This window comes from Hibiscus syriacus, unplaced genomic scaffold, assembly GCF_006381635.1.
Source record: "Hibiscus syriacus cultivar Baekdansim isolate YM2019G1 unplaced genomic scaffold, ASM638163v2 tig00008145_pilon, whole genome shotgun sequence".
NCBI lineage: Eukaryota > Viridiplantae > Streptophyta > Magnoliopsida > Malvales > Malvaceae > Hibiscus > Hibiscus syriacus.
The window spans coordinates 2,194,975-2,206,690 of record NW_024062153.1 but is presented as its reverse complement, the minus strand read 5'-3'; positions in this window follow the sequence as shown (position 1 = coordinate 2,206,690).

Below are 11,716 nucleotides of genomic sequence, written 5' to 3'. Positions count from 1 at the left end.
GATTTATTGTTTCTTTATTTTATTACCCGTAATCTTTTTATTTCACTTTTTCAGATTAAACCTAAATCAAGTATTTTATTTTCATTTTTTAAATCGTAATTTATTGTATTTTACATTAACAAAAATCAAAGGTAAGTAATTTGGATCAATATTTAAATTTTCGCCTAAAATTATTTTCAATTAAGACAATCGAGTAATCGTGTTGGTATAGAAAGGATAATACGAGGGTGCTCATCCTTCATCGATTGTAACCGAATCCCGAATCTACATTTCTTTGGTAGGATACATATCAGGTAAAATGGTAAATTTAAGGTGTCCAATATACCTAATTCGAAAACGATCGGTGACGACTCCATCACTCAATCCAAGTCGAGAAGAGAATCCAAGACCACCCCAAGGACCATTGCGACAATGGAAATGGGAGACCCCACGCAAAAACCATGAATAAAAACATAAGGTATCATCTTTCCTTTAACGGTCTAATTACGCCTTAAGTCTCTCGTGTTTTGTCTCTTATATAAAATTCCCTTTTTATAATCCTTTTGCATTCAAATTCATTCCAATTAAGCCTAACTTGGCCCAACGACTTTAATTATGAACTCTACATACCTCTCGGGTAAACCCAAAACTACTAGCTCAAAATTTGGGGTGTAATATTCCCTAAACCTAAATGAAGGTAGGTGCATAAAACATTGTTCAAACTTGTAAAATTTACTAAAATCAATTTGAGTCAAAATTGCTTGTGACCCAAGGTGGCGATGATCCAAAATCGATTTGAATCTAAAGTGGTTTGACATGAACCCGAGTTAGACCTTATAACTTTGGATCTGAACCTAACATGCACATGACCTAAGAACAACCTGAACCCGAATTGAACCTGATAATGTCATTACCGAGCACGACTTGTATTAAATCTAATATGAACGTGAACTCAAAATTAACCTAGTATATAATTGATATTACCAAACTTGTTATCAACCTGATTTGTAATTGACTCAACCTCTAAATGATATGACTTGTTATTACATTGATTTGATATTGATCGTAATTGATATTTATTTGACTTGTAAGTTGTAATTGATGAAGTTGTGAGATTATGAATTTATATAATATAGTGTGACAAAATAATTCTTCACTATTTAAGGTACATAATTAACTATGATCGTTAAATTAATATGTTTACTTTTTAAATTGTAATCTACAAATATACTTAAAAATTGTATTAAATTAATAGGTTAGGATTGATAAAGTTAATCACAATAATTCTTCACAATTTAAAAATAATTTATTAATTATAATTATTAAATTAATAAAAAAGAATTACCCCACTCAGAAGTTTTCTTTTATTGCTCAAATCTTTTAGGTTACAATGTTTTTTCCTCCTTCACAAAATAAGAGTGCCTATTTATAGGCTCCCAAAAAACCCTAAAAATTAAAAACTAGCATTTTTTTCATTAATGCTAGATACACTAATTAAAAAGAATCCTACCATAATAACAAAACCTAAATCACTCAAATTAATTATGTAAAGTATAAATATGAATTTAATTATAAATATTCAATAAAATATTAAAATATTGTAATAAATTAAAATTTCTGTATTGGGCACGTATCCAAATTTCTACACGCGCTTTCTTAATTAAAATAAACATATCTTGAATTTCTGATGTCCGATTGAGGTATTTAAAAATGCGTTAGAAAGCTAAATTAAACCTAGTCACATCTAAAGAAGATATCATGCCTTATAAATGTTTTGATCTTTCTTAAACATTTGTTGCAAGTCGGTTGATGTCTTGAGCTTCAAAATCAGCTTCAATAAAATGTTTGGGTTTTGGGAAAGAAAACTATGCATAATAAAAATTGGATATTATAGTTTCCCCTCTTTTCTCATTGGTGTGTAATTCTAATAGACCAAAGATAAAAAAATAACCAATTTTTGTTCAATTAATATATCTTTATTCCATGGTGTCATTGATTTCGTTTAACTGTCAGTTGATATAATCTTCCACATCTTCAAGAATGATTGGGCATTTTTTAGTCTATTTCAAGGCTTTGTCTACATCTTCTACATCTTCAAGTATATGGGTTTAAAAATCTTCCTCGGGTTTATCTTGGTCCCAAAGTAATTGAATCTGCAAAAGTCAACAAAATTATTAGTTAGCGTGCTTGTGAATATTAAAGTTAGTTTGGATGATTGGTTTCTCTGTCCGAGGAAATCAAGCTAAGGTTTGCATGACTCTTCTTTGCGAGTAAATTCAGGTGTTATGTTCTTCAGATCACTCCCTTTAATGGGTTTAAGCCATGTGAAATGTTCTTCGGATGACTCCCCTTCGCGGATGAAATATTCTTACGGACGACTCCTCTTTTTGAGTTTAAGCCATGTGAAATGTTCTTTCAATCGACTTCTCTTCATGGGTTTAAGTCGGGTGATATGTTCTTTGGATGAATCCACTTGCGGGTTTAAGTTGGGTGAAATGTTCTTTCAGATGACTCCCCTTTGCGAGTTTAAGCTGAGTGAAATGTTCTTTGGGTAACTCCCCTTCACGGGTTTAAGCCATGTGAAGTGGTTCTTCAAGCCAGATATCCTCTGTTCTGGAGTTGAAATCTGGTTTGAAGATTTTAAATGGAAGCTAGCTTCTCGTCCATGAGTTAAACTAGATTACAGTTAATTCTGAATTGGCTTTCAAACCTAATATCCTCCATTATGGATTTGAAATTGACTTCAAAAAGGTTTGACCTGAAAATGACTCCTTGTTACAAAGTTAAGACAATTTACATTCAATTTTGAATGTGCTTCCAGGTCAAGTACCCTTCATCGTGAAGTTGAAACTTGAACTGAAAACTTTAACTAGAAACTAGTTCATTAATGCTAAGTTAATCTAATGTAGAGGACTCCTCCATCGCAATATAAGTTGATCCTAGACGTCTCCTGGTTTCAATATCCCTCTTTGTGAGGTTTAAATTGGCTCCAATATCCATCAACATTATGTAGGTCAAATTAAGATACAACTCCTCATCATCAAGTTAAGCCACACTACGTACGACTCTTCCATTGCAAGTCAAGTCTGTTCCAAGTGTACTTCATGTTCAATATCCTTCGTTATGAAGTTAAAATTGTCTCGAATAATATACAAAATTATATATATGAATGTAATGTAATGTCCTTTAGTATGCCTAAAATGAACATTTAAAAATGAGTTATTTTTTCAGCATTTTAATTTTCCAAAAGAAGTCTCAATGTTAATCTATTAATCTTGGTCTTCTCTCATATCTGATGGAGCTAACTTTTCCCCAACATCGATGCAGTCATTATAAACCAATTGGCATTGCTTCTTGGAAAATAAGTTGATCACCTTTATCAACTTAGAATTCTTATACTCTTAGTCAAATGGATTAACTTTTATCTTTATATTCTGAGGCACTCACTCATTCCACATGGTATATTTAATCTGACAAATTAATCGGCATCTCGACTGCCTTAAAAAGATGTAAAACACCTTATTTAATCTAGGCTATTTACATAAAACCTTTTTAGAAAAGTTTCTCTTCCTTTCAAAGGTTCGATTTAATTATCATATCCATCAAGATGTATCATATTTAAGTTCGACTCGTGAATAAGTTTCCCTCTTTGTCACGTGCAAAGCTTTTTTCTAACCAACTCAATTTTGTTAAGTCCACTTTTATGATGAGTTACATGATCTTCTTATTTGTTGCATCTGATTTTGAGTGGAACCACATTGAGAGACCCATTGACAGAAGAGGAAGAGATTTTAGAGATGGCCCACTTTATTTCAAGTTCCCCAATCAATCTTCGAGAAAATATGTCTTGTTTGGAGATATATTTTCTTCAAAGTATCAAAAAGTTCAGTGTGAAAATGATATCACAACAATTAAAGTAAAATATCAATTCAGTGGATATCAAATAAATAAATCAAACATGTTGATTTAAAAAATTATAGCCTTTTGATAAGTGTCAAGATCGATAGGTTGGTTTTAGGGGCAATGTAATTTTGTTCAGTGTTGTCTCATCTTCTTATGGTTTTTATGATTTTCAAATGGGTTGCTGACATAATGGCACAACTGGTATATTCAACTGCTAAACATTGTAGAGAGCATTTCTATTTTAATTCTTAGGAATCATCCATTTGTTCAAGTTTCGTAGGCTCCTTTAGTATAGACAGTTCAAAAATATTGATCTAAAAATATAATTCTTGAGTGCTTTTGTGTAATCGACTATAACAACTGTTTCTCAACTCCTTTAGTCCATATTTTATTCGAAATCATTCTCCATTAAAAATTTAGGCCTTACCACATTCTTTAAATTATAATTCATTGAATTTGATTATCTTTGCTTGGATTTTCCTGGGAGATTCATCTAAACACATAAAGACTAGTGTCATGATCTGAATGTAATCCTATTCATAAAGTGGGCTCTTTGTAACACACTAATCCAGTTCTACCAGAAGATTGACAAATTTTGATGTCACATGGGACCACCAAAGTGGCTAACCTAAAAAAATTGTTTCAAACAGCTATAAAACATCACGTAAAATTCATCCCATGTAAAATAAAATAAAAATGTATTAATTAATTCATAGTTTACAAAATATAGGAAGCTCCCAAATAATCCAGAATAAATACACTAAGTTTAAAAATCAAAATAGAGTTATATATGAATATAAAATAGTATAAAATAAGACATACGCTCTAATACAAATCAAGATGTACGTTAATGCCTCGACGGTGCTAGAATTTATGGTGACGATAACGCTCCTCTGACGACCTCCTAAGAACCTGTAAATGAAAACACAATATGAACATTGAGCTTACAATCTCAGTGCCTCACTAATAATTTTACTATACTACATGCATTCACTAAATGTGCATGCTAGCGACATGGACATAAGACATGGGAAGATTGATCTAACATGTTCAGGTATGCGTCACATTGTGGCTGAGGGTTATACATCTTGGAGCTCAAACACCCATCTAGCCTTCCTAAATACCATCATGTATTTAGGTTGAGATCCGAAACTACATCGAAAACCTACACCCAACCAACTTACTCTATCAAGTCTTTGGACATATGTACCCAACTGACAACTAATGTGCCTTGGCACTGACTGGGATACCCAATTGTATGGTCGTATCTGCTAAAGTAACTCGGGTGTCCTAACTATTTCCCTAGCATCAAACAAGGCTAGTTTAATGTAATCCTAGTTGTTATTGTTTCTAATTAATCTAATTTTATTACTATTATCACTTTTAGTTTTATTCCATGGTGTTATGATATTATTGGGTCCCTTAATTCTATCCCTTGGAACTCTTGGGTTTCTTACCCAAAAATGCTTGTAGGTACCAATACTAAGCCATTTAGTATCGATACTGACCTCTAGTTTTCGATACTACCATTTGGGTATCGACATTACTGACTTATTGAAAAATGATAACAAAAGGTTGGTATCGATATCCTCGTTTAAGTATCGATACTTCTAGTATGCAGTATCGATATTTACCAAGTATCAATACCAAATTTGGCTTCGATGTTCTAAAAAGGCCTAAGTATCGATACCCCTATTAGGGAGTATCGATACTCTACCCTAGGTATCGATACTCCCATGAGTACCGATACAAAAAATGTCAACTGAAATATATTGAGTAAACTTGGTATTGATACCACGCTGCGATTATTGATACCCATTGCATGAGCATCGATACTTCTAACCCCAAAACACTTTATTTTAACATCTCAAGAACAATATCAGAATTGTTCCTCTAGTACCGATACTTGTGATGTAATACCCCAAATAATGATAAAGGGACTATATTGAAATGATTCAAAAATATGAGGATTTATTCTATTAAATAATGAAAGATGAGAATGATTAGGATTAAAGGTTAAGGCTAAATTGTGACTATGGATTATTAAGAGGGTAATTTAGTCCTTTATATGGAAGAGAATTTAAAGTGAATTTTAAATTGGTATTAAAGATAGAGGAAAAGGGGATTAGTTTAGAAAAGTCTTCTTTCTCTTTTCTTCCTCTTTTCCCTCGTAACTAAGCTTCTCCCTAGCTCAAAAGTATGTTTTCAATTCAATGGTTTATTACTTCAATTTTTGTTGGTTATTGAAGCTTTGAATATAATGGAAGCTTAAGGAATGTTTAGATGAGATTAAAACTAAGTTATGAATGAGATGATAGAGATTAAAAAAAAATGGGTTTTTGAGTGATATGTTTAAATAGAGGGTTTATGGATGGTTATTGGAAAGAAGTAAATGAAAGATTAGAAGCCTAGAATGAGTTTAAAAACAAGTTGGAAATTTTGGTATGATTCTAAGAATCAAATGCATTTGAGAGATACTAGATGTTTTAAGTATTAAAGTGAAGGAATGTTAGTATAGATAGTTAAGGAAGAGTTTAAATAGTATTGAATGGGGTAAATATAAAGAACTTTGACCCTATTTGGGTGATTTTCGAGCTGAAAACTAGAAATTCTGGGTGAGTTATCGGTACCGCTAAGAACAGTACGAATACTATAGACTAAAATGAGATAAATTAGAATATTGGTATTGATACTGATTCAATCAGTATCGATACTGAAGAAGTAGTAACGATACCATGATAAGGGTATTGATACCAAGAAATATCGAATCTAATTTTGGTATCAATACCGGTAAGGGGTATCAGTACCATAGAAGGCTAGTATCGATACCATAGTATGGGTATCGATACCGGGAAACATCGAACCTATTTTTGGTATCGATACCCGAAGGGGGTATCGATACCATAGTATAGAAGTATCGGTACTAGGGTGCTAGTATCGATACTATGGAGCCAAAAATGTTAAAATAGGCTAATATTGGTATAGAAAGTTAATGATATGTTCTTTTGAGTATTGTTTAAGTATAATGGATAGGAAATATTCTAACATTGGGTATGGTATATGTTTTTATGGATGCTTGAGTATATCGGAACCAAGCTCCCGAAGCAAGTAAAACTAAGGGCAAAGGCAATGTACAAGAGTAATCAACCTTATATTTTGGATACATAGCAAGGATAGTCAGGTGAGTTTCTTTAATTATGAAACTATATGAGTTATTAATCATATATGTATAACTGTTAAAATGTGTGTGGTGATTACCAAATCGGCACTAAGTGTGCATTTCACGGAATTCATCATATGAGGATGAATAACCGTTTCGGCACTAAGTGTGCATTTCATAGAATTCATCCTATGTGGATGAATAACCATTTCGGTACTAAGTGTGCATTTCACGAAATTCATCCTATGTGGATGAATAACCGTTTCGGCACTAAGTGTGCATTTCATGAAATTCATCCTATGTGGATGAATAACCGTTTCGGCACTAAGTGTGCATTTCACTGAATTCATCCTATGTGGATGAATAACCATTTCGGCACTAAGTGTGCATTTCACGGAATTCATCCTATGTGGATGAATAACCATTTCGACACTAAGTGTGCATTTCATGAAATTCATCCTATGTGGATGAATACCGTTTCGGCACTAAGTGTACATTTCACGGAATTCATCTTATGTGGATGAATAACCATTTCGACACTAAGTGTGCATTTCACGGAATTCATCCTATGTGGATGAATAACTATTTCGACACTAAGGTGCATTTCACGGAATTCATCCTATGTGGATGAATAACTGTTTTGGCACTAAGTGTGCATTTCACATAATTCATCCTATGTGGATGAATAACCGTTTCGGCACTAAGTGTGCATTTCATGGAATTCATCCTATGTGGATGAATAACCATTTCGACACTAAGTGTGCATTTCACGGAATTCATCCTATGTGGATGAATAACCGTTTTGGCACCATGTGTGCAAAACACAAAATTCATAATATATTTATGAATGACCATATGGGCACTATAGGTGCACTACAAATAAATGATAATAAATGGAAATAATGAATTGATATTTCATTGATAAAGAATAATGATACATATATATGTTGATTTCATTGTATGATTAAGTATGCCTCAAAAAGTAATACTTAACGTGGGTTTATTTCACGCGTAGGTTGAATACAACTGAGTGAGGAGATCATTGGACATCCAGATAGAGTCGCCTCATCAGTAACCGTATGGCATATCTGTCTACTTTTGTTATATTTTAGTTGGCATGTAATAGGGTTTAATAAAAACACATTAAAAAGTATTTAGATTAAAATGTTGTAATATGTTGAGTTGTTTGAACATCTCTTTTTTTTCATCTATTTAAGTTAATGTATGTTTTTTAGTGAATTAAAATGTTTATAAAATGAAACAAAATTTTACGGGATTTCGAATAAGGATCAATAATATTAGTGATGTGACATTTGTATCTCGTATACGTATGGGTATAAGAGAGATGGGTGTTACATATAAATACCATGTTTTGGGTATAAAAATGCCTCTCCAACACTCCTATAAGTCCTAATGAGGTTCCCAAATGTCATTAAAGTGTTATGTCTGATTATAAGGGTCATAATAAGTCCATAAACACTCAAAAAACACTATATGTTGAATCTACCATGAATATGCTTCACAACTCATGTAACTTAACAAACACATCCAATGATCCATATGTGGTAGTGTTGAGTTATAAGTGAATTACTTGGGATTCCTAAGCTCCTAAAAGCACCCAAGGTTCAACCAAGAGTTAGTTTTTCCTTTCCTTTAGCCTTAGACCATTCTCTAATTTCTCTCACTAGGCAATAATAAAATGCTCTAGTTACTAGCTTGATTTAAGGATTAAGAAGAGATTATAAACCATTTCTAAGGCTTGAAATCCTAAAAAATGAGATGATTCCTCTTATGATTCTACAACCCACACTAAACCAATATTTGGTATCCTTAACCAAAATTTGTAAAGCTTGAAATAAAGCTTGGGATGAGAGAGTTATTATTCTTACCTTTAGAATCTTAAACTAAACTTGCTAGTTTACCAAGTTGTCGCCTTTTGCTTGTTCCAATTTGAAGGAAGAATGAACAAAGAAGATGGTGTGTTTGGGAGAAGGAAAATGGCAAAGGAATGGAGAGAAAAAAGAGATATCAAGCGTGTGACCTCACCAAAATTAAAAAAAAACAATTAGTCTTTCAAAAGTTTAAGGGATTATTGCACTCTTAGTCCTCCATATTTTACTTAAAAGTTAAATATGCCTATTTTAACATCCATTGGGCCCCAAACAAGCCCAAACCCAAAGCTCACTTAGTTCAAATCTTCCTACAATGCTAATGGATTTATTCTAAGGCCCACTTGGGTTAACCCAAAACTACTAACCAAGATTTAGGGCGTTACACTCTTGGAATGGCTCATTACTTTAGATGAATACCCTTGATCAAAAGATTCAAGTGTTAAAAAGTCTTCGACTTGACAACTCAAACGAAGCTCACTTTATAAAGATTAGACTTACCTCTATAGCTGCTTCAGACATTACCTCCAAATATTAACAACTTACTACTTTCAGTGGAGTTCCCCCATCAATTTTAAATTTAACTTTTATTAGTATCACATTATATTCTTGAGTTTTCAATTTCAAGAATTCATAATCTCATCAAGAATAATCTATTATAGGTTGAATGTCGTTAAAAATCAGGAACTTTCATCTTAAAAGATCAATTTACAAGCAACTGACCTAAGCCAAATTCATCTATTACACCATTCTATTTGTAACATTGTAGATCGTCACCGAACATCCTCAACAGATATGCAAACTAATAAGTTTTGCAACATCATTCATCAAAGATGCCCCATCATATTCACTTCTATACTTACTTGATCAATCGATGGCTTTATTGCGTGAGAGAAATGTTACCCTCGTTTCTTTGGGTAAAAGTTATGATGGTAAGTCAATGGTAAATGAATCTTGTTTTTCAAAGAATTTGATATGATCATAGTCAAAAGGATATAACATCGATTCTCAAATATATATTTCATTATATTTGATATTCACTGAATTAAAAAAAATGTAAAATTGCTCAAACAAATGTCATTTATTTAAAAAACCTTCAGGCATATATGAAAGACAAATTCAAACATGACATATTATGCTTTAGGCAACACAACTCCGTGGTTTTTTCTTTTTTTTATCACCAGGATGCCCCACTCGATTTGCACCCCATTTCTCGATCAAATCCTGAGTTATCACTTTGCTAGCAACGAGCTTTTCAATTTCCTCCATGAGTGATATACATTTTTTATAGGATGTCGGATGCCCCCATGTGAAAGTCACATGTACTGTTTGGATCATATCCGTAGGTCGATGGGCTAGTTAATACTCTTGAAGGTTTAGGAGAGCAGTATCGACCTTTGATCAAATGTGGAAGCAACTCTTATGTAGGAACTCTAAAAACCTCGAGGGTCATGATTACCCAAGACATCTTCCGTGGTGGATGCTGGCAGAGAGTCATTTTTTCTTCCATTTTGTCTCTTCCGTGTTGTTTAAAATATGATCATCCGCGTGATTCATCTTCAACACATGAGTCATGATGGGCAGACTCTTGGTCTCAAATTTTATGACTCCATGATCCAAGATATTCTGGACTCGACGCTTAAAGTTGATACATTTCTCGATGGAGTGTCCTTGAATTCCAGTATGGTATTCACAATGGGATTTTTCATCATACCATCTTGGATGTTGGGGATGCGATGGTTTGAACTATTTTGGTGCAATTAATCATGCTTCGAGCAACTTAGAATATACCTCATAGCAATAGAAATGAATAGGGTCGAACTGAGGACCTTTAGATTCTAATTTCCCCTTGTAGTCAATAGTTCCCTTGGGAGAATCTAACTACACATCATCTTATGGTGAATGAGGCTTTGAGGATTGATTTTGCAGTGATAAGTCCTAATCGGTATAATTGTAAAGAATTAAGAGACTGGCTTATGAGGGTCCAGTCCTTTTCATTTTCTACATGCTTGGGGTTCTTCAACCAATGTTGAACTTTTGGGGAACATATGTTTCTCATTTTCGAAGTATATAAATCCCTCTACGATAAGAATTTGAACCTTTTACCTTATGATCCCGTAATTCTTTATAATATGTCTGAAACCAACAGAATGGTACCCGCATGATTTTTTTATACCCTGCTAATCTGGATGTAAATAATTGTTAGGCCTTAGCGGGATCAATGCTAGAAGTGATTCTCAAAGAGATGGGGAAACAAGTCAGAATATGACCCCGAGATTAGGAAAATTTATGTCTTCTTCTTCTTTCTCTTAACCCTCTTGGCTGTTATTTTGGCATCCTCAATGTTCCTCTTCTTCGAGTGAGTTATGCTATTGTCTTCCATTATTCCCACATCATTCTCTATGACTGATGTTAATTTATGTCTCGAGATGTTTTGCTCTTCAACAATTGCTTGAGCATTTAACGAAGCCTCATTAACTACCAAGTTAGGATTCTTACTTAGTCCCAAAGCTATCTTTTCTTTTATCAAATTCTTTCCTTTGACATGTGCAATCATCATGCTCATTAGCTTGGAGATTTTCCCCATCAATTTATCTTGGAACCTCTTCAATTGATCACTCATTTCTCATTGAGTTCTGACCAAATATTCTTGAAGCTTCTCCATTTTATTGATGCACGACATTATATCATTAATGGGATCCATCATTGATGAGGTTTTACTAAAATAAAAATTTTCACGAATTATTCACAGTTTTTTCATGATAAATGCACGTGAATTAATGTG